The following is a 25,344-nucleotide window of genomic DNA, read 5'->3' as shown; positions in this document are numbered from 1 at the left end:
GTAAATATTTGGCATTTTTTAGTATATGAGAATCCTAGTCCTACCAATTAACAATATGATATTCCACATAATTAAATAGAATAATGATCTGTTTCCATGTTATTGTTCACTTATGAATATTTATGGATTGTATGCCTGAGAAACAAGAAACAAAGTAGTCTTATTATTTTTTTTTTAACCAAAGAGCTATCTGCTAACCATACAACATAATCATAAATACGTTGTCAATTAATAAGATGCATCCCGAAAGTTTACACTAAAAATAAGCTTCATTCAAATATAGCCTTAAAGTAGAAATAAAAACTACCATTTTTTAACCAAAAGAAATAAAGAATAAAAAAGAAACGCCTGATTGGAAACAGAGTTGCCTCACGTTAATATTTTACATCTATTCAAAAAGGTTAACTAATGTTCAGTTTTATCTCATGCCCGTTAAAAATTACCTTTAGTTATTCAGCAGTCTTTAATTCCAAAATATGAGATTCGATATGACCATTGACTAATGTAGTTACAAATAGCCAGTCTATATCTTCCTACAGCATGAGGCAACCTGGACTCGTTGTAAAAGAAATGGTCTGCCATACACATTCCCGAGGCAGATCAGAATTGCAGATCCCCGTGTAAGTTCTACTACACTGATATGTAATACTTAATTCCAGGAAATACATAAATCTCTTCTAATTTATGTAATCAAGTAAATAAATAAAAAAAACTAGAAGACATTGGCAACAATTAATTGTAAATCTTATTAACTTTTTAACATATTTTAGACTAAAATTAATTTAAGAAAATTATCAAGGTTTCAAAAAGCCTGATATATATCAAGCAGCAAAAAGGATAAAATATCTAATTAAAATAAAGTTTAGTTTTTTTATATTGTATTTATAAAATGATTAATTAAAATCAAGATTCGTTTACAAAACGATAGAAACATACGTATGTTTCTAACATTTGTAGAATTGTACAATATTTTAACCACATGTTGATCATATTGAAAGTACAATATTCTCGGACGCAACTATTTTATTTTATTTAATAAAAAATTATTTGTAAACAGGTTGCAATATTTATTCTTTTTGTAGAACTTGGTATACTTCCATGATAATAAGAAAAGTATGGTTTTACGATTTAAAAATAAAGTATTCGCACTCCGACTAAGTGACGCGGTTGAGATGGTGACCTAGGACCTCCTGGGGTAGAATCCTGCTTTGGATATAGCATGGTTTGGGGTCTCCAGGCTCTGTGACAATACTGTAAACAATACAACGATTTATATTTTTTTTTCTAATTGTATGGAGCGGTTGATTCCAATAAATTAAAACTATGATATCCAGACTTCCTTCATTATTCTATTAGTATTATATTATTATAACTTAGTTATTTAAAATTATGTATTGCTTACAAAACATTAGAGAGAATTATGGTTCTATAATTCAAGAAATTGGGCGATCGCGACCTAGAGTTTCTATATTTATTTATATTTTAATTTACTTTTTATGGTTTATCATTTTCAACAATGAACCTTTTTAATCGACCAAAAAAAAAATTATTATCCCTAAAATTTTGAGATTTTATGTTTCAAGACACGTACAATAAAAACTAAAATAAAAAAAATAGTACGTCCGCTGAATGCCATATGTCTTCCACGATTTATCGAACGCTATAATAATTAATAGCTATTATTATAAATAGACTATTGTTATAAACTATATAGCTGTTCCTCGCACATTTAAGCGGATACTGACCATAGAGGAAGTGATCTTTCATTGTTCAAATCATGTGTGAGCACTTACTAGCACTGCATGAAAGAAAAGGCCTGACAGATATGAACTGTCATCTCACAATGGACTTGCATCTGTCTAACTATTTTATGTTTAACACATGTAAGTCAGTTCTCACAAATCCATCGCAAACTCAATTCTTAACAGGGTAATTATCCTATTCTTGGATAGAACCTGACACCCTCTTCCAAGACACGCATTACATATTTTCTAGCTTAGAATAGCTACAACAGTTACAGTTACAATCAGGGAGAGATATTTGTAACCACGTTGTGGTACAGTTACGATATTTGTAAATACGTAAGAATAAAGTCATTTTAGTCTTCACTGATGTTCAAGTTGTTGATCTCACGCACAGCCTCTTTCGCGATGATTAGTGCGATATCTCAGGAAACATCAAAACGTATATTTCCTCCGAAAACTCGTAATTGAAATTTCCCATGATTGCAATACCTTCCCTTACCGTATATTCCACAACTCGTAGGTAAGTGAAGGTAAAAATCTGTATGAAACATATGTTGGGGGACTTCCAATTTGGTTTAAAAATTTCATAAATAAATAATTCAATTCAGAAAAAGACTAAAAATTTCACTACATAGATTTTAGACAGCATTTTGATCCTATAGGGTGTTTTTTTAAGCCCGATAGAACTTGAAATTGTAAAAAATAACACAAAAAATTAAATTGTAATCAAAATTTTTTTTTTATTCGAAAGATCAATACGTGACATTAACATTTGAAAATGATTTCGGGCATATGGGCACCGCGGCTTTTCTTGACGAAGCGCATTCTGGACGTCCAATTTTGGGCCACTTTTTCGAGCACTGCTGGCCGTATGTCACGAATAACACGAACAATGCTGGCCTCCAAGGCGTCAATTGTTGCTGGTTTATCAGCATAAACCAGTGACTTCACGTAGCCCCACAGGAAATAATCGAGAGGTGTCAAATCGCACGACCATATGCGGCAATTTTGCTTATTAACAAACCCGTTAAGCCAAAAATGCGCCTCATCGCTGAACACAATTTTACAGAATGCGCTTCGTCAAGAACAGCCGCGGTGCCCATATGCCCGAAATCATTTTCAAATGTTAATGTCACGTATTGATCTTTCGAATAAAAAAAAAATTTTGATTACAATTTAATTTTTTGTGTTATTTTTTACAATTTCAAGTTCTATCGGGCTTAAAAAAAGACCCGTAAAAGATAAGTTTTACCTCATGACGTATACTCGCCCAAAACAAATTGTTTGGAAATACAGAACAGAGAAATAATAAATCGAAAAATGGAACACAATCGCACGAAATCAGAGAGGAAATTAACCGTGAAAATACTTTCTTCTTCTTTCCTGCCCGATGATGGTCCGATCGAGATATTTCTTCAAATTAGGGCCCATTATTTTCTGATCGGTCTTCGCTCGGGTACTCATTGACTTTAAAAGACATTTATAAAAATTCCGTTTAAGTATTTTATGACAATATATATTTATCGCCAATTATCAGTTCCAAGGCTTTCAGTATATATTTATATATAACTTTACATTTACATGAATCCTTACTATATCAGTGAAGGTAGGCTTGATCAGATCCAGGTAATTAAAACTTATAACATTAATGGTTGCTTCAAATGTCCAAAAATATTTTGAAATTAAAGTTTTATAATTTTCAACATATCATCGAACGCTTATTTTATATTTCGGCAGATTCAACCCATTACATTTATAGGAAATTTTCTTATCTTTCAATTGTTACCTCATAAACGTTTACAAGAAAACTTTAAAGTAAATTTATTTTTGTGAGAACAACACGAATAATATCTAAAAAAATTGATTTTTATCCCATTCTGTTAAGGATCGGACAATGAGTCATATTGACTTTCTTGTTGCTGTTAAGATATATTATCTGGTCTCACAATATGACCACTCATTTATGGGACACTGTATTACAAATAAATTTCATTCAACATGATTAGATTGATAATGTTTTTTAATATAATTTTTCATGAATGAAATTTTAGTATACCGATTCCTCACAGAATAACTTATCATTATTTGCGATAATTTTAATCAATAAATTATTTGATTAACAGAACCTACAAAGCAATTATCTATCTATCAATGCATTTTTTACTTATTATCTAAACAGATGTTTGTTTTTAACAGTACAATAAGTACGTATTACTTAATTTTTTTTTCAGATCCAAGTGGAAGAAAAAGCTTTTTTTTATTCTTGCATAAAAAAGCTCACTTTTCATAAGTTCATTTCATCATTGGGAATTTGATTATTTCACCTTCTTGTCCAACCGTTGGCCTAAACACTACTTCCTGGGAGTACTGGATCCTAATGACATAATTATTAATTATTATTATTTTTAAATGGCTTATATACTAATTTAATACTATTATTTTTGACTTAAAGATAACGAAAGGGGATTAGCTATATCAACTCGTATTTCTATCTCACAGGCAGTTACCTAGCCATATTAAAAGGTATATCACACTGAAATCCAGTCCATGATATTAAAACGTAATATTGAAGTTCACCCGTTAATCAGCTCCACATCGTATACAGACAAAGACAAATAGTATTCATTTCAAATTATTTGTGTCAAAGAAAGCAAAACTGTTTATTTTCAAGACTGAAAAACTCTCTTTGAGGTTGAGACTTTTTGATGTGGAATACTTCTTGATACATGAGGAAAGTAATTTCCACCTTAAGTAGTTTAGGAAGGCCCCTCATCTGTTACAATTTCATGATTTGGTCCCAGAAAATATTTATGTAGCCTAGGATTTTCGGTTAGGTAAAAAATTAACACTATGTTTTCGTGTTTAATTAGCTCTGATTTACATAATGAAAAATAACAATATTCATCTGTATCGTAGTGTCTATTTGTGATTTTCTTTCGCTTGATCAATGTTCTGATTTACAATTTCCCCATCATACCTACATACATCATCTGACATATTCATACCATTTTTTTAATTTCAGGCATTTTCTAAATAAGGCCCGATTAAACTAAAAAAGTTCATAATTTCCACCCTCTCAGATCTTTATCATACTGGTCACATCGTTTTTCTTTACTCCATTCCGTTTTCGGCATTTTCTTATTGTAGGCACTTTTTAAATATTGCTCGATTAAACTATCTTAAGTCTCCTCTTCTCATTTTAAGCAAATATTTCAAAAGCGATATAGGACAGTCGTTCCCGGGGGTCTTAGTCGGGCGGGTCCAATCGGGAATGATTGGCTTTTTTTGTGTTATGGTCTTCTCTTGTGAGATTGTGACATGTTGTACATCGACCAACCCTACTCGCTATAATTGTCTGTTTGAGAAGTCAGATAAGTAAGTCTACCATAGAGGGCGGGAGTGGAGGGTTTCACGTCGTTTTTAAAATTCAGGTGCTTTTTAAATATTGCTCTATTTAACTATCTTTAAGTCCCTTTTTCCTGTTTTAAGCAAATATTTCAAAAGTAATAAAGGGTCATCGCTCCCTGGGAGGCTTAGTTGGGTGGGTCCAGCCCAAGATAACCAATGAATCCACTTTATACAAAATATTTCTCAAGTTTATTGCTAATAACATAAGGCATTATTATATGAAAAAGTTATTTATCTCGTGTTGGATAATAATGCAGTTTTGTAGATGCTAAATATTTATTTTCCTATAACTGAAATAAATAACAATCTAGGAAAAAAACAATCTTTTCAAAAAAAGTAAGGAATACCTATTGTTACAAGTCAATTTTTAGCGTAGCGTTTATTATTAATTTTTGTCTTACTAATTAAATAACTATGAACTTTAGATTTTAATCTGGAATTTCGTCTTTATAATATATTATTTCTTTTTTTTAAACTGAAAATATCTAATTATGCAAATGTAAAATGAAATAAAAATCAATTTTTATTCTGGGACACTTGGTCCCCACAGAATATCAATTTAGAATAGTTTTAGCAGCTTTTGTCTGGCTACATTAACATTTTTAATTAATTAATACATTTTGAACATAATTAAATAAATCTATTACAATATTTATATAAAATAAAATATGAACAAAGATACATATTGTTTATATTATTCACAAGTTCACAAAAGTTTGATAGTCAAGGAAATGTATGTATAATTGGTATTATATATAACCAAGGAGATGGATATATAATTAAAAATTATGGAAATATATGCGTTTATCGTCAAATATGCAAAATAAAATTTGGCTAATTGCATCTGAGTGCAATGATTCGTAAAGATTGTTGATCAGCAGTTTAAAAACCATGCAAACTAAATATGCAATTTCATAAAAATGCGGACCTTGAATATAACCCACCATAGTACAAATTTACCTAATTAATTAATTCAACATTAAACTTGCTTACAAAAATTATTAACATGTCATTGTAAAGAAAAAGATATTGACGTAGCTTCGTCAAATTGAATGTTAACAATGTTTCATATCATTGAATGTTAACAACATGTTTTATAGTGAAGATAATTAAAATTAAAATAAACAATTTCATTCCTGAAAGACTATGTGCATTATGTTCACTACGATGAGACCGGCACTAAAGAGAATCTAAAAAAGACGAAAGATTTTGAACCGTCAATATTAAACGATTTTATTTATTCAAAAGGATTTTAAGTGTACTATGATATATAGTTTATGATATATACTTTATTGAAAATATCATGTACCCTCTGGCCTCTTTTATGAAACCTTTTATAAAAGAAAATCTAATCGGATTCTAGTAGAAAAGTATTGGAAACTTATCTTTAACAATAGAAGTTTAGATGTGACAGTATCCAAACTTTCTCTCAGTAAAAATATTTTGTACATTTAAGGTTGTGAGACAGATTCCCGGTCGGGTGTCTCTCAAGATGGCTCGTAAGAAAGTCTTTTCCTCCCGCAATCCATTTTCATTCCTTGACCTCCCAGCATTTTTCTCAATACATTTCCCTTACGTCCCGTCATTCAAGAGACGAATTTATTAGCCCGGCCGATTGGAATATTTATTTTCTTATTTGCTAATTTTTACTCTGCCAAGTTCTTCTTTGAACCTCATATTTGAAAACGAATGTGGCAGTTAAATAATGTATTTGGATGCGTAACACGCAATTTGTAAAGACAAATTATTATTGGAACGAATGTACTTTCTCGGTGTATGTCTGTTTAATAAGTTCATAACTTTGGCAAGCTAAGTTTATATAGGTTTTAATAAATAATTAAATACGTTATGTTATGGGGTAATCTAGAACACTTGAAAACCTTGGAAAGGAACTACCCATTGGTGGTACTTCAAGCATTAATTTAAATTAGAAGGTCCCGTGGCCATCTTCTTTTCAGACGCCTCGGAGGATTATCAGGGGTTGTAAAGGATGAGTAAGGAGTTTGGAATGAAAAGACGCATATCTGTTTTGGGCCAAATCTGCAACGAATAGGATGTTAAGCTTTTTGTGAATGAGTTTATTTGTAACGTAATAAGGAGCATCGAGGATTTTATGTAGGATTTTGGATTGTAAGGATTGGATACGGGAGGAATTTGATGGTTTGGTAGAGCCCCAGAGCTTAATTCCATATGTCCAAATTGGTCTGATTACCGTTGTGTATACTAATTGTTTGTAGTGAATGGGAAGTTTAGAGCGTTTGTCAAGTAAATGTTGTAGCAAAAGTTGAGCAGTTTCTTGTCGTTTCAGTCTTGTGTGTGGATTCCAAGTAAGTCTCTTGTCAAGATGGAGTCCTAAGCATCGAATCTGTTCAACAGACGTTAGGTCTGTAATTTAGAATAGCCTATGTCGGAAATTTAACGTTTTACGTTTAGTCTTGACGTGATCCCCAGTAACATTATGTTTTGGTTTTTCATAATAAATGCATAATTTAAGTTAAACAAAAATATTTGTAATAAATGTAAATAATATGCACTGTACTATTTATTCTAAGAAGTTAGTAAAAATATTGCTGGGTTCGAAATGTAGCTGTGAGTCAGCTCTGTGGTTTCAGGAGCCCTCCGGGGTCTACCTAGTTTCGTAAAGTGGGTACCCTTAATCGGTTAAATATCTTGTGGTCGAACATGATTCTGACCAAATCACATCCTTGCTCGGTGGTCTAACAACAGTGTTTCCTTACTGAGCATTGCACCTCTTTAGCTACTCGCCAAGTTCTCATCACAAGCACGAACTCGACTAACGAAGTACTAACTTATTTAATAATTTTAGTAGAATAATTTTCTCCCTCCGCCTAATTTTAGAAAAAATAAGATAAAAGTTATTGATGAATTGGATCGATAAAGAATTTATTAAACGCCATACTGAAGGTGAATACTAAATCCGATTGGGCTTAGAGAATCTTATTTTAATTTTATCATTTCTTCCTCCCTCTCTTGAAAGAAAAGGAAAAAGGAACATCGAGAGGATATATTTATGTACTAAAGACCAAAAATTATCTATCAGATTTTTAAATATTGAGTATGATAGAATAATACTCTAATTTTTCGTTAGTACTTTTTTGAGTGAACAATATATAACAGGAATGGACTACACATACTATCAATGGTTATATGTCTATTGTTTTTAACTAATTCTTATAGTAAATCAAATTTTCAGAAGAATTCATACCTAATTTTTTTGATCGGACGCATTATGAAGGCGTAAATCACCAAAAACAGCTAACTTTTTTTTTAAATTTTGGTGATTTGCGTACAAACGGTGCAGAAAATCGAAACTTGTACGAATATACTGGTTTTCCTCTATAATTTTAAATGTAAATTGAATTACATTTTAATGACTTAAATGCAATTAGAATTAATTTGTTAGTTATTTCCATCACTATTATTACACTAATTAACATTAACATAATCATTCCTTTCAGGATATAATTTAAGATCAGACAAAAATGAACACTTACCAAATACTTTTCATAGCTTATCCATACATTTGTACATTCTCAAGTCTTTTTTAGCCTATGCTTCACTGTTATGCAGAGAAATTTAAAATGACCCACATAAGTTAACTTCAAATTTTGCTCTCATAAACTTGTAATATCAAAACCAAAGCGTCGCGATGTGTTAGCAACATACTTTACTTACTAACCTCTGAAGTGTGAATGCGATTTTTTCTCTTTCATGTCCATTACACACCACTTAATTTTTAGCTCTGTCGTCTTTACGATTCTATGGTTTAGAAAAAAACGCTAAAAAAAAAAAAATAATAATTCTCTCTATTTTCTGAGGTACTTGTGAATTAATAGTTAAGCTGAAAAAAAATTAAACACATTCATTTTGAGAGTAATTTATTGAGGAAAATACCGTATAGTGTTTATTTTTTCTTCCTCAAACAAGTACTAATACCTTTTTACAATAACACACATTTTAAGCATTTTATATATTACTCATTAGTTGACCTCCGAAGTTATGTTATTTCAAATTAGAAAAGTTATTTTTAAAAAAATGGAATTAAAAGTAAACAGGTATTTCTCTGTACATCCTATTAAACACTTCATCCAAATTCCTAAGAATTTGTACTTAAGTTGAAGTTACTAAGAACGTTGTAAAAATTCGATGAAAATCTTAAATTTTTGAAAATGTTAACTCATGCAGTTTATATATTTATTACTTACAACTTTTTCTGTAAGGTTAGAATAACTGAAAATGACATCCTAGATTGAAATAGAAAAAACTAATGTAACAGAGAAAATGTTTTTACCGACGGCGCAGTCAGCCACTATCCCGCAATACTGTTCGATCTGATGGTGAGTATATTTTTTAAAAAGTATTAGGTAAACTTCAAATTCCTCCTACTTTTATGGACTTTCATCTGGTAATAAAATAAAAAATTAAATATCTTAGTTATGTACCTATCGTCTGACATGGGTATCGCAGCTGAAAATAAATTGTAAGAGAAGATGGTCTCGGATGCAGTAGTTAATGATACACAAATATGTCAAGCTTATTTATTTTTTCCGACGTTTCGGCCGTTAATATTAATGATTAATACGTTAAAATTTGTAGGAAGACTTTAAAACATGTATGCCAGCTCACTCTTGCGGCTGTTTCACTTTATACCCCCTCTCCGCGAGGACGTTCAAGTCAGTGTCTTCATTAATTTTAAATTTCTTCTTTCTGCTGATCACATTCTCCTCTTTTCTCTTTTATTCTTTTCCTTATAATCTGTTTTAAGTTTCTATATCATTGTGAATATTTTGCCCATTGTATCACGTTCGATGTTTTCTTTCACATATTTCAGTGTGTAGTTTCAATTTCTATTATTTATATATAATACTGGTTAAATTTTTAATTATTTTTTATATATTTTTAAAGTTATTCTTTTTCAAGTGAATGAGTCCTATTATAGTTCTTTTTTAGTTTTTCTTTCTGTTCTATTCAGAATTATCGAAAAAAATCTGTGGGCATTTGTTTTTGACTCTTGATTAACAATAAAAACATTATATGTTCACACATACAAAATACATGATATTGTATTAATGTATATTTTATTGTGTCATTTCCCTTTTATTTTCCGTGCTAACCTTACTTATCTTACTTTTAAAACAGAAACTTATAGCGATTATAGTCGATGCACAGGTCACTATCTCACAAGAGGAGATCATAACACGAAAAATATTATAAGGCAATCCTTCCTGGCCGACCCGTCCACTAAAACCCCGATTAACTTTTGAAACATTTGCTTAAAATTGGAACAGAAGACTTACGATAGTTAACTCGAGCAAAATAAAAAACCGCTAAAATTGGAAAACGGCGTTAATAAAAATAGTATATATATATATGAAAAAAATGAATATAAAATAGTATTTATATGTTTAATATTTTTCTATTTGATATATGTTTTTTAATTATATACATACATATATGTATATTTAAAGTGAATATTTTATTACTATGTAAAAAAATAGGGTTTACTGCATCAAAGGGACGGTTCGATTCGCTCATCAAGGGATGCAACACTATAGCCAATTTATTCCCAACTAGGGGCCCCTTTGCATATACACGCTTCTATTATAGTATCAGCATTCATTAGCATTAATTAAAACTTTAGTTAAAAACATTACATAGGACAAAGAAATTTATGACAACGGCCTCTGTATGCTCCCTCTTAAACGGTATATTACAAACATTACAGAGGGTATCATAATTGTTTTACTAATTTTCCTCTCACAATGAAAGGCTACGAGATTCCTTCAAAGAGGGTTTGAATACCGGAAAGATACAAAGCTCTTGTGAACAGTCCTTAATTTCCATCCAATATATATTCTTCTCTGCAGTAATTTTGAAATGTAACTAAAAAATAACGCTTGAACTTGCTTTTAATTTTAAAAAATATCCGTTTGCTAAACATTAAATCTGAATTTATAGATTTAACTCTTGAGCAGATTAACTCTTTAAAGGATTTTGAAGAGTAAAATACTGTTTTTTTCTGAGACCCAAGCATGATCCACTGCAATTTTTTCATTAAATCAGCTCACCGGTAGTGCCACTTTATATGATCGATTTTACACATCTGTTCTATTTTATCAAAACCAAAATTTTAAGTTATTCGCAACATATCATCCTCTAAGGTACCTTTAATTGTGATGCTTTGAAATAATTAACCATTTCTTATGGTTTTTAGTTATAAAAATGGATAAATATGTGCCATTAAATAAATTTATCATTAAAAAAAGAGAAAATGGTTGTTCCGATCTTATTCCATGGTACATGTGTTTGCCACATTTTGGTTAATTTGTTATATTCTTGGCAGAAACGAGGTTGATAATTATTTTTCAAGACTCAATTAAACAAGAATTTTTATGGCAATAATAAAATAAAACATTTTCAATCAAAAATATTAAATACCTTATTTTAAAAAAAAAACCCTCTCTGATTCTTAGAAGTAACAACCAATAGATAGATATAAAATATGAATCAATTTGGTAATTATTGTTTTTCCATATTTCTTATTACATTAGTCAGATTTTACTTTCAAATAGTATAGCATCTTACTAATGCTCATTAGCGTCTAATTTGTTCAACAATGCGTTTCCTCTTTTCATCAATTTTTATCTGTGCATTTTCTAATATAAAGTATATGCAACCAAAATCATTCCAAAGTGACTAGAAAAATAATTCAAATTTTGTTGTACATTTTACATCTTTTGAGAAATAAAGAAAAATTCCCAGTAAATAAAAATTAAGCAATTTTATCCATTGATTATGTATTTATTTCAATTTATTCCTGTTGCCTAATTTAACATAATAAAACAGTTCGTTTTCATATTTTACGATACTCGTTTTACCACTCAATAATAGTTAAATTTTCACTTTATAGGCATTTATTAAAATGATTGTTGCCTAATTATATAATAATATTGCTATATTCGATGAAAAATGTATGTCTTGAAGTGATCCAGAATTTGAATTATATGACTTTTATTCATGGAAGGGCTGTGAAATCAATCATATCGGTCATTGGAACTCATTAAAAATTGAGTGGTATAGGTCTTAGAATTACAAGTGCATAATCCCATTGAAATTTATTTCAAATGCTCGCTCATTGGTTCTTTATTTACGCCATAATACTTAATACTTAAAATTGACGCCATATGATTCGAAGTACAGATGAAATCTTGTAAGACAGATTAGGGATCAGAGATGACACCACGATAAATAAAGAGATAAATTAAGCTGCTGGATGAGAGATCTATTTCCGTGACCAATCATGCGATTTCACCTATTGTTATGCAATCACCTCCTGAAAATTGTTCATTCTTAATATTTTCTCTCTTTGACTACTGTTTTGTGGTCTCTGGGGATCTCGAAGAAAAATTAAAACTACCGATTTTATGAACAATTGAAGTATCTACTACTATAGACATATTTCCTGGATCCTGTCTCATAATGAAAGCCAATAGTATTAGTCCACAAATAAAAGTGCACAAAGTACAAGCACTAATATATTTTGTTTTATGATGTGGACGACTATTAGTGATATTACATGAGTTTAAAAGTAAAAAATTATCCGGCAGAATTGAATAAGTCAGTGACATTGTGCCAAATACAATCTACAAGATTAATAATATTAGTTACTACTTTTTATGAAACAGTGCCCTGGTATCTTTCCTAAGCCAAGTTATTTAAATCCTGCTATCATTTATCTCTGATCTCCTTAAATTCAGGTAATCTGTTTCCAATTACTGATTCCAACAGTAACCGTTTACTTTTTTCAGATTTATACACAACGGCCAAGCGAAGTGGAACTTCTGACAGATCTTTCCTTATCAGATCCCCTCAATATCAGATTTAATTCCTTCTTTAATCCGTCGTTCCATTAACAACCCCTCTACATTTCCCTAAAAGATATAATGAAATAGATGTTCCTCATTTATAATACCCACTGTATAGACTCATTGTTTATAATTTGAATTAACTTATTCACTTTTTAAATTATTTTATTTTTTTTTTAACATCAGAAATATGTTTTTTTCTGTAAAAGCTTTCAGGCTCAAGACTTCTACACCATTAAACTTTTTTTTTTCATCTATTTTGACGAAAATAAATATTTTGTACGTGTTGTAAACCAGTGTGCTACAACACACACTTCGAAAACCACTCGTCAAAATTGTAAGGTATTTAATAAAAGTATTTGTTTTTAACTTCCATTTAACATACAAGTATTTGAGAAAGCGCTTACGCAGTTCAAACTCCTCATATTAAAAAAAAATTAGTTGATTATTGAAGTCATCAATTACTTATTTAATCACTTTCAAGTTATCAGGATAATCTTCGATCCAATAATTTTTTTTTCAAATAAACAAACAGCAGAGATCTAATTTGAAACTTTTAAAATCCCAGAATTATATTAATTCATACAATTTTATTTCATCTGAAACTGGATCGGTAATGGCGAATAATTATTTAAATTGCAAAAGTTCTGTAGTGAGTCCGAATCACGACCCGTTAGAAAGTTGAACTTTTGCGAGAACAGACATCGTTTAAGTCGGAATCGTTAGTTATCTCGCTCATTTAGAAATACCAATGAGTTCCATTTTTGTTTTAATTATACCGACCTCTGCCCTCCTGTCCTGCAGTATCCTTTCTAAATACTCCAGTAACGCTTGTTGAACAGATTCGATACTTAGGACTCCATCCTGACAAGAGACTTACTTGGAATCCACACACAAGACTACAACGACAAGAAACTGCTCGTAGATTCCGATTGCTACAACACTTACATGTACGTAACGCTCTAAACTTCCCATTCACTACAAAAAATTAGTATACACTACGATAATCAGACCAATTTGGACATATGGTATTGAGCTCTGGGGCTCTACCAAACCATCAAATTCTTCTCGCATCCAATCGTTACAATCCAAAATCCTACATAAAATCCTTGATGCTCCTTATTACGTTACAAATAAACTCATTCACAAAGACCTTAACAACATACAACATATTTACCTATTGTATTATTTTGTACATCTGTAAATTACATCAAATAAATTTTTTTAAAAAATTATATCGATATACATTACTGATAAATTTTTATGTATAACATTATTTCTTTAATAATAATTAAAATCTTTTTAGGCTTCAAGTACATGAAAACGGTACTGTTTTATATTTAACTAATATTTGGTTATTAGATTATTTATTGCATAAATTTTAATGTATAGGGTTTACTCCCACCTGTGCTACTCAATATTCATCTCACGGTACTGATACTGGCAGAGCCGCGGGCTAAATCTTAACGATTGAACTTAAACTAGATGTTAGCAACTGGTTTGTAGTTATTTAAATAGAAACTTATGTTTTATTTTATTATATTTATGGTTATAGGGAAAAAATGATGATTTAGAAATTATCTGAAAGTAAATGAAAGGGTAAGGATAGTGATACTATTTATAACCAGTCTAATCTTGTTTCACTTTGATTTAGGAATGAATCACCATTTGAATAAATTTCAACATTTGCTTCTCGCAACTGTCAACTCTAGCTAGAATAGAACGGAGTAACCTGTACCATAAACCATCTGGCTTTAATTGAGTTTAAATCCAAAGGTTAAACCGATTAAAGTTACTTATTTTTCTATACAAATGGTTTTTAAAACTTTATTAATTTTTTTATTACTCAAGTCACCTATTGACGACGTATGCAGCCCCGAAAATGTCAAGATTCATTTTTTGGGGCCACCACAAAATAAATAGTGACTGACCCAAGGGGGAATCGAACCCACAATATTCCGAACCAAGTATTCTGAAACCTTCGTTCCAACTTAATTATATTTTTTAAATTAAAAAGATGAAAAAAAAATTGATAAACGTGAAGATCTCTCTTTCATATTTTTATTTAATTAAAAACGGCATATCTCAGTGTTGAGGAACTGAATTGCAAAGACTCGGTTCGAAACCGGCTGAGACAGATAAGTATTTTGGTCGAGTGTGATTCTGACCAAATCACCTCCTTGCACAACTAACAGTGCTTTCTTAAAAAATTCTCCACTCTGGGTCTTTATGTTTTGGAATGGTGCAGATTTTTTTTATTATTATTTATTTATTTTTGTTATGGGTTTGCATTGAATTTGGCTCTTCCTTGAGGTAATTTCAGCTCCCATTAAATTGAATTTATACCGTTTCCTTAATCCAAATGCGCACAGCGTCTTATCACGCTTGCGTGTTGAAAGGAATACTAGTTGTACGTGTTTTTATTCTATTTAAATTTTATTACTAAACTTTTTAAATAATTGTTTTACTTTTCATCATTATATTTTTTATATGTGTTATTAGGTTCTTATATGTGACATAAATTACATGGAAAAACACATTTACATTAAATGAATAAATCTAGATAGAATTTTAATCAATGTTTAAAAAATATTAAAAATTGGATTGTAGCTCTCTTTGGCATAGGTGTGCCCACCCTCACATTTCAATGAAGTTATTCATTTACTTTTGTGTAGTATAACACATACGTAGTGTAGCGCAACATTTATAAAAAGGTGTGTGTTGCAAGGTTAATTTAAAACTTGAATAGAGGAAAATTTATCTTCCAGAAATGATTTAAGGGCGGCGACATAGTTCCCTTAGGAAATCATTACAAGCATCCACATTGAGGAAATCTTTCGTGTCAGGCTGGTTCAAGAAAGAGCAATATTAAGTAATAAGAGATTTTTAGGTTCTAGAAGAAGTGATAAAAAAAAAAAATTCAACTAAGAATTTAAAAGTATAAGTATGTGTCGAAGCAGGGCAGTTTCCTACGCTTTCGCGCAGGTCGCATCTTCGTACATGGACCCAGGCACGGAGTTAATATCCGATTTTGTAAATATATTGAGAATATTCTTCAATACCTGAGGAGTATATTGTAGTCATAACATTGACCGTATAAGATGGGCCTAACACATTAAGTTTTCTACCTCGTGAAATGATGTTTGGTTGTCCGTTTATGTAATGCATGCAAGTATATAGTCGGCTAACATACCGTAAGATTAAGATGCACTCACGGTAGCGCGGTCCCTTGAAGTTCAAAGCTTGGAGGCTGTTTCATTTCACCTCATTAACTAGTTATGATTCAAACGATAGCTACGTAACAGACAAACTTGGACCGTTGCTCAAATTCTCATCCAACTATTTAAAATTATTTAAAGTTAATATTAATATAACATTGTAAGTAATTAATTAATAATTTTTTTATGGTAATATATTGTACTGGGAACGACTTAAATCACTTTCGATCTCAGCGGCTCAAATAAAAATTGATCTGTGAATAAACTTTATTTTAATGTTTAAATAATATAAATGTTATCCAATTTAAGACTCAAAATAATGTACATTTCTTTATAAGTCCAAAGTTTTGGCCGATTTAGACAATCTTGAATACAAATTTAGAACCAAATCAATTTTGAAAAAACTTTATCAAGCCTATTCTTCCCAAGTCAATAATTTCAGTTCAAATTCACCATATTTTGCCAATTCTTCACATTAACATTAAAACTACAACAATTGTTGTAATAAGGTATAATAGGGTAATTTGACTGCGATTAAAAGTTTTAATTTTAATGTGAAGAATTGACAAAATAGGGTAATTTTGGACTGAAATCACTGACGTGGGCAGAATAGCCTACATAATGTTTTGTAAAATTGATCTGGTTCTAAATTTGTATTCAAGATTATCCAAATCGGCCGAAACTTTGGACTTATAAAGAAATGTAGATTGTTTTGATTCTTAAATTGGATGAAATTTATCTATTTTAATAACCAGCCTCAAGAAAGTGAAATGATTTAGTTTGATCTTTATGTTATTTTTTGAATAACAATAAAATAAAATAATAAGACAAATAAAATATTTTAGGGTTAATTGATCCATGTTCTATATCATGGAGTAAACTGTATGATAATTGGCAGTCTTGGAAGCATTTACTATCGTGACATGTAATGGAGATAAAAATGTCTATAAAATTGTTGTCATCGCACTAGATCAGTTTATACAAAGAAACAAATAAATTTTTAAAAAAATTATAAACATACAAATTTCGGAAAAAACAAAACAGAAAGTCAGTTAATAGAAAGAAATACTTCGATGAATAGATAAGTTAAAGAATAATATCATTTCAAAATGATTTTAATAATTTTATAGATCACAATTATTACATTAGGAAACATTTTCAAAGAAATAATCTTGAAGGATTTTTCACATTTGGTATTGTATAAATATAGCCTGGCAAGGAAATCAGATGTATTAGAAAAGATATAATTTCTTAGTCGTTAAAGTACTTTAATATGCATATTAAGTTCCCATAAAATTAGAATAAAAAACCTTGCAGATCATCATACATTTGTTTATTGTTTCTAAATAACTATACATTAATAAATTATGCTTCATTTTAATTGGTTTTATTTTATTTATTTTTAGTCTTAAGTATAATGAATTCTAAACAGTTTATTAATTATTAGTAAAATTATGTTTTAACGTGGGTTACTAGTAATAGCGAAACGTTGGTTACTGGTTGTAGTGAAACGTTGGTTAGTATTAATAGCGAAACGTTGGTTACTGGTTGTAGTGAAACGTTGGTTAGTATTAATAGCGAAACGTTGGTTACTGGTTGTAGTGAAACGTTGGTTAGTATTAATAGCGAAACGTTGGTTACTAGTAATAGCGAAACTTTATTTACTGGTAATAGTGAAACGTTGGTTACTAGTGAATAGTTAGTTTTTTAAAAAATATTTTGAACCTTTCTTGACCACCACCTTAACTATCTTCTACATTTCTGTTTTTTATTGATGGACTTCATACAGGTTCAATATTGAAAATTATTAGTTCAACACAATATAAATTGTCCCTTTTTGTATTTAAACCATATTTCACTTTGTACCAATTCAGTTTATAATGAGAGCTACTACTTTTCTGTGTACTCTATTCCATATTCTATTCACCTATTTTTGTTTTGCAAAACGGGGATGTAGTTTCATAATTTATTTTGGAGTTCCGCATAAGTTTCTTTAAAATTTCCTGTTTCTCTTTTATAGTTTATTCCATCACTTAATTTATTAATAAAAAGAATACCAAGGCTGTAATGAATCAGTCTTTTCTAAATATTAGCTACCCCTATGCAAATCCCCCCCCCAAAAAACAGATAATTTCTTTAGCTTTGGTAACTGTTTATTATCCCATTTTGTGGATTCTAATGGCCTTTCAATTTTTTACGCTCGCTGTAGAGGATTGGAATCCATGAAATTATATTTTTAGTTTGCAGTATAATGAAATATTCTGATATGCCATAAAACGATCATTTACTACTGTTAAGTCAGGTTTTATTATTAATAACTGCTGGTAATATTCTTCTTGTTAGGTCTTTCTAAAATATATTGGTGATTCTCATTTTATGGCCGTTTTGGTCCATTGTAACTTTTATTAAATTATTTTAATCTAACCTTATATTTTTCCGATAAAACATTTCTTTGTAATAAAATAGCAAAAAATAAAGAATATTTTAATTTCTTAAGCTTCTAAAATGTTACTATCACTTAGAGCCCCCTCTTAGTTTTCTTCTATTTTATTTGTATATTTATTAAATTAATATTAAGTGATTTTATGCATTCTAAATCATATTTTTCTTTAACTTTTTTTACCAAAGAGGTATTTTTATGTACTTCCGAACTTTTTTTTCATTTATAACGCTTTAAATTATCCAATTTTGGATCGAAATAGAGTTCAGGTACCTCTATTTTATAATGACGCTTCCAGGGCCACTAATTAGTCAGAACTGCCATAAAAAAACTAAGATGGTCGGTCCTTTGCTAGGGTGACACCTTAGCAACAATCATCAGCCCCTGTCTGTATTACTCATTATTATAAACAAATATAATTACATATTTTTCCTTTTCAAATAAAAATATATGTAACTAAATTAAACAATAATAAAACTCAAATACTATTTACAATTATTTACAAGGTAATTATATTATGGCGTTAACAGGTATCATACCTCGAAAATAATTACTTAATTAAATAATTAATTAATACTAAAAAAATTGTTAAACATTATTTCTGTATCAATAAAAAATTAAAATTTTTACCAAGAAAAGTTCATTTTAATTGCAGTCCAAATTATTGATATTCCACTAAGGAAACTATTTTTAATTGAGAGAATGAACTTTGAAGTTTTAATTTATTTTAATTAATTATCGGTCATTGAAACAAATCAGTCTAACGTATTAGGAACCTTAGAGAATGCTTTTAGGATCATCCATTAACCTGGATTAAAGATTAAATCAACAGATAATTTTCCAAATGAGGAAAGTCGGAAGGAGCTAATCTAAAATCGCATATAGTGCTTTTCCTACAGCTTTGAAAGCACTTTCAAAATGTAAACCGGTAAATGCCATTGACTGTTGAAATATTTTTTCTGATTTTTAATTGATTTCATTCATCTCATTTCAATAATTGCAAATTCTTTTCGTTGAATCAATGAATGTATTTACCAATTTTAAGCTAAACACGTATCAATTTTTTACGTTAATTACAAAATATATGCGAAATAATTTAAAATTATATAAAAAAGAAAAGTGAAAAATCTATAAAATGAGCTCAGCAACGTAATGTGCGTAGAATCATATGATGTTATTTCACAATGCAGAGAAACATACCGCTGCTTAGCTTGAATAGTGGTACTTCTAAAAAAAAAAATATTTATATATGATTTTACTTTATTTTAAAATTGAATGTATTCCAAAGATAGTACTATAGACAGCGGTCACTTTTTTATTGAGGTCCTCCTACAGACTTAAAGTTGTTTCAAAGTAGCTCCAGTTTACTGAACAAGCTATAGAACACCTCAAACACAAAATCAAAAAAAGCCAAATAACAATTTAAGCAAAGCAACGGTATTTTAACTATTATCTGTTAAAATAAATAGTAAATCATTAACAGATCTAAATATGGGCTCTGAAGATTAGAAATATTTATTTTTATTTCTATAAATTTATCTTTAGAAAAAATCCTACGTAAAATCCTTGATGCTCCTTATTACGTTACAAATAAACTCATTCACAAAGACTTTAACATCCCATTCGTTGCAGATTTGATCCAAAACAGATATGCGTCTTTTCATTCCAAACTCCTTAACCATCCTAACCCCCATTAATATCCCATTAATTCTTAATCTTTCACCCTTAACAATCCCTCATAATCCTCCGAGGCGTCTGAAAAGAAAATGGCCACGGGACCTTGTAATTTAAATTAATGTTTGAAGTATGGGTGGTTTCTTCCCGAGATTTTCAAGTGTATATGAAACATACAACATATATACTTATTGTATTATTTTGTACAGTTGTAAATTACATTAAATAAATAAATAAATCTTTAGAAATATTTATTTGTTATTTCTATAAATTTATCATTGGAAATACTGTTTTTCATTTATATAAATTCATAATTCTAAACATTATAAATGAAATTTTACTATTACTAATTTTCATTTTTTAATTTTTGTTGAAATCAGGAATTTTTGCGGTTTACACAAATATATGCAATACTAATTCAAATAATTTAAGGTAATATCATAGAATATTATTAAATAATGCCGCGAAACAAGTTTCAAATATTGTCTGTTATAATTAAAGACCGGACTTTCGTGCTTCTTTTGTTTCTAAGCTTCGAATTCCACCAAACCTCTACAGAAATTCGAATCGTGGAAAAAAACATTCAAATAACGCTAATTTTATATTCCACGAAACTGAAAGTTTGGGGTTTTTTCCACGATTTTGCGCGTTTTGAATTTTTCCTGCTGCAAATTGCAAAATTAAAATTTAATGCTTGATATAAATTTCATAATTAGATTAAATATTATACAAATACGCTTGTATAATTTCATTTTATTATTTTTTCCTTGTTTGATTTTTAGTTTTAAATTGACAAATTTGAACTAAAGCAATGTTTCCATATAAACAGTCAAATTCAACTTAAAAGAAAGTAAGCAGAAATGACGAATATTTTTGGAATCTCATTAACCAGTTGTTTTGAGTAACTTTGAAAACGTTTCTTTAGGATTAGCTTGTTATAGAAAACGTTTAGCGCATTCTTCCGTCTGCCTAGTGGCAACGTTTTTTTTTAACAATTTTTCTTAATATTATTATATTAAAAAAATAATTTTGTACCACTACAACCCATGAAGGATCAGTTCAGGGCATGAAGGGGTTCAGTGCTTTCTACAGTTACTAAACCAAAGGCTGTGCAAGGTGGTGATTTGGTTAGAATCATGCGCAACCAACAGATTTGTTCAAAATGAAGGGTATCCTCACTTTATGAGGCTGGGTGGACCGCGGACTGAACAATATAAATATACCTATACATTTTTAATCTAACTTTTTCAATGTTGTCTTATTACTGTTTGTTTTTTTCTTAATTTTATACTCGTCCACTTAAATGCTAAGGAGAAGAAAATGCATGGTGAAATTTTAGGAAAATTTGACATTGAAGAATATTTTTAAATACTACTTTCTACTTCGTGTCTTGCAATTTTTTTTTCTAAAACTTACTATTGAGTTAGTTGTATGAAGTCGTAAAAGTGAATTCTAACTCTTTTTAATAGGAACAAAAAATCATTTAATACAATTAGATTTCCCCTGGCTCTTTGAAGAAAATTGTTGTTTTTTTGTAATTTGTAATTTGATTTTTTATGTGGGATTCAATTTTATATATATTATTTATTGGATTAAAACAAGGTTTGGTATGCTTTACATATTTAAATATTGTAAACTAACCAACAAAGTTGATTATTACAAATTTAGTATGCACATTTTTAATTTTTACCGCACCATTTAGTACGTTTTGGATTTTTTATTTCACATGTTACGGCGGGTTGGAGTTCAAAAGAAACCTTTACTAGTCCAACCGCGAATAAAAATGAAAACAAAAGAAACGAATAGCTGAATTTTGTTATTGTTGTATTTTAATTAATTGGACATAATAAATGGAAGGTATTGAAAAAAAAAATAGAAAAATATACAAACTAGAAAAAAGGAATTTAAATAAGCTTAAAACTATTATAAAAATTCAATTAAGATTGAACAAAAGAGAGAAAAAAAATGTCTTTATATCATCGGTGATTGATGTGGCTCCTCCTAGGGTCCTAAGTAGATGTTCTCGTGAAGGTAGTTCGTGGAGCTAGACAGAGAGGACGTACGTCCGCCCGCCTTGGAGAAAATGATTAAGATGGCGGAGATGGCTAGTATTCTGAGCTACAACGAGACTGTAGTGAGGAGACACTTGAGACGATGTTCACAATGAGGCGCTATGAAGTCATCTCTTTATTAGCCGTATAAAAAAAAACAACCGAGTGTAGATTTGTTTAGTTTATTTTAAAAAAAAACATATGTACATACAATCAATTATTGGACCATATCTTGGCAGAAACAACACGTTTTTCAGTTTTTTACTGCACCAAAATCAGGTTTCTATTTGATCTACATTAAATATCGTAACCGACAATTAGAAATGAAATATTTTTTTCTATTTGTATAAACTTATTAGAAATATTTTCCTTATCTTTCTATAAATTTATTATACAAAACACTATTGTTGGGGACGATTTTCTATGACAGCAGAATTGTTAAGTCTAAAGATTGAGAGGAAATTAAATTTTCATTGTATTTTGCCGATTGGCTAAGTGACAATGTGTTGGTTGGCTAAGTTACCAATGTCCGCGAGATAACTCTACTCGTTGGATCATTTCAAAATTGAACTGTACTTGTCATATCAGCATGAATGTCGTACCAACAATATTATTGTTTTCAAAGAATTGAAATTTTTGTTTTATGTGGATTATATTGGATACATTAGATTGTTTATTTTATTTTATCGTTATTTTAATGAAGTAGTTTAAGCCACGAGGAAGAGTGAGACCAAGGAGAAAACTTAAATATATCAAAAGATACCGTGACATTTCTCATTCATTCCTTTTTCAATGTCCTTTTTGTGTTATCGGGTATTTAAATCGTATTTTTTTTTTATTTGGAAATTATATATCCGATTGATTCCTTTGAAGAAAAAAAAATCGTTTTTCTATTTATATATTTTTTTCTATTACATAATATAATAAAATCACGGGTGACTGAACTTTTTATAAACTACCTTAGCTGTATCTTCTCACCACTCTTAAACCATGCCACTTGGTACTTTGATCAATAATTTATTTTTAAAATATATTTTTTAAATTTTGAGGAAATATCTTCTTAATAAAAACAGTTAATAAATATTATACTATAATAAAGATTTATATTTGTGCAACTGTGTACAGAATATCTGCTAACCATTATTTCTTATAGGCACCAAGTTATTTTAGCCTTTCCATAAATATTATATTACAAAAAAATATACGGAAATCAATTATACGGAAAACATTTTTTTTTTTAAATGAAGGAAATCATAAGTAAAAATATTTTAATAAACATATACAGAACTCCCACAATCTTTGAAATGATGCTTTTAAATTTGTTTTTTTGTTTTTTATAATAATCACTTAAAATTAAAATAGAGTTCAATTATCGAAAAAAAAAGGTTGCCAGGAAACGGGAAACCATAGAACCAATGAAGAGTTCAGTTAGGAGAATTATATCTACGGTATGCATTCTGAAATATAGAGTTTTAATTATTCGGTTATGAAACCAAAGTATTGATTCAAGAAAGCGAGACGGTGCTAGAAATTTAAGAAAAGAAAAATATTCGGCCCTAAAAGACCAAATGATGTGTAACAAATAAGGAAAAAATAGAACTATATGAATCAAGAAATTTTCTGAATTATGCTACTCATGGAAAAATATTTCGAGAACAGTCTTTCTCCATCGTGATTCTTATAAAAATACAACATCGTTTTTCGCTTACGGATTCCCATCTGAAAAGTTTAATTAGTAATATATTCAGTTGTTCAGAATTCCGGCCAATAGAATCAATTTTATAAAGATTATACATTATTGCGTGAATTATTTATTTATTATAATATATTAACGAAATGTTTTCACATTTCCTTTGAAGAAAAAAAAAAAGCTTTTATATATTTATATCATTTTTCTATTACATGATATTTTCTGAATAACTAAAATAACATCGAACTAGAATGAATTAATGTTGATCAGATAAGTTGTTAAACGTTTAATTGTATTATAATGTTTATTAACTGTTCCCATTACATGTCTTGTATATACCATATACAAATTAATATAGTGAAGGTGGAAAGTATAAGAGTGGAGGACGGATTCAGTTGTGGAACGTCTTGATATGGGAAACTCATGGTTGTGGCACGCGTTATAAAAAGGTTGGGCACTCCTAACCTTAAAAAGAAAACCCTCAAAGGCCACGAAAGGGACGTGGTAGCGACGAAAAAAATACTATACCAATCCCTACATACATTGGAAAACATTTTCTTCTAATGTTTTCCTCCACATGCTCAATGCCAATAAAGAACTAGCCACATTACTCTTCCTGTACCAACTTCGGTAACAGACTAGGCAAAACTGGACACGAGTGTATCTATATCTTCAGGAGAAGGCCCTATCTGCGGTTGATCGACGATTTAGAATCCGACCTCAGCCATGTAGATACAAGATGTGGAGAACAGTCGTCGGTAGAGAAGTCTAGAAGTTATCTCTGAGCTTACGTTCTGTTGAGGACTGCAGTCTCAAATTACATCGTCAAGAGTTATTTCTTATTTGAAACTTAGTTAAGAATTTTCGTTGGATCTAGTATAAAAATGTTACTTATATATTGAAAATTATGGAATCACAACAAAATTAAGCGGAATTGAGGGGTAAGGGGGTAGGCTCGGCTGCCAGACCGCACGGTATTGCGGGACAGTGTTTGCATACGCCTTGAAGAAAACGTAACTGTATGTCGGAAATATCTCTGTAATGTTTCTAGTAAATAATAGCAATTTTTTTTCTTAAAATAAATCAGTTACAATTATATCTAATTATTTTAAAGTATTTTAAGTGAAGTCAATTCAATAATAAATAATTCTAATTTTTTTTTTCTGACCTCCTTTATTGAAAAGAACAGGTCAGAAAAACAAATTCTAATTCTAATAAAAATAATAATATTA

The sequence above is a fragment of the Halyomorpha halys genome, unplaced genomic scaffold (genome assembly GCF_000696795.3).
Source record: "Halyomorpha halys isolate HHAL.00 unplaced genomic scaffold, Hhal_1.1 Scaffold718.1, whole genome shotgun sequence".
NCBI lineage: Eukaryota > Metazoa > Arthropoda > Insecta > Hemiptera > Pentatomidae > Halyomorpha > Halyomorpha halys.
The sequence above is the reverse complement of the archived record's forward strand: the minus strand, read 5'-3'. Positions refer to the sequence as shown.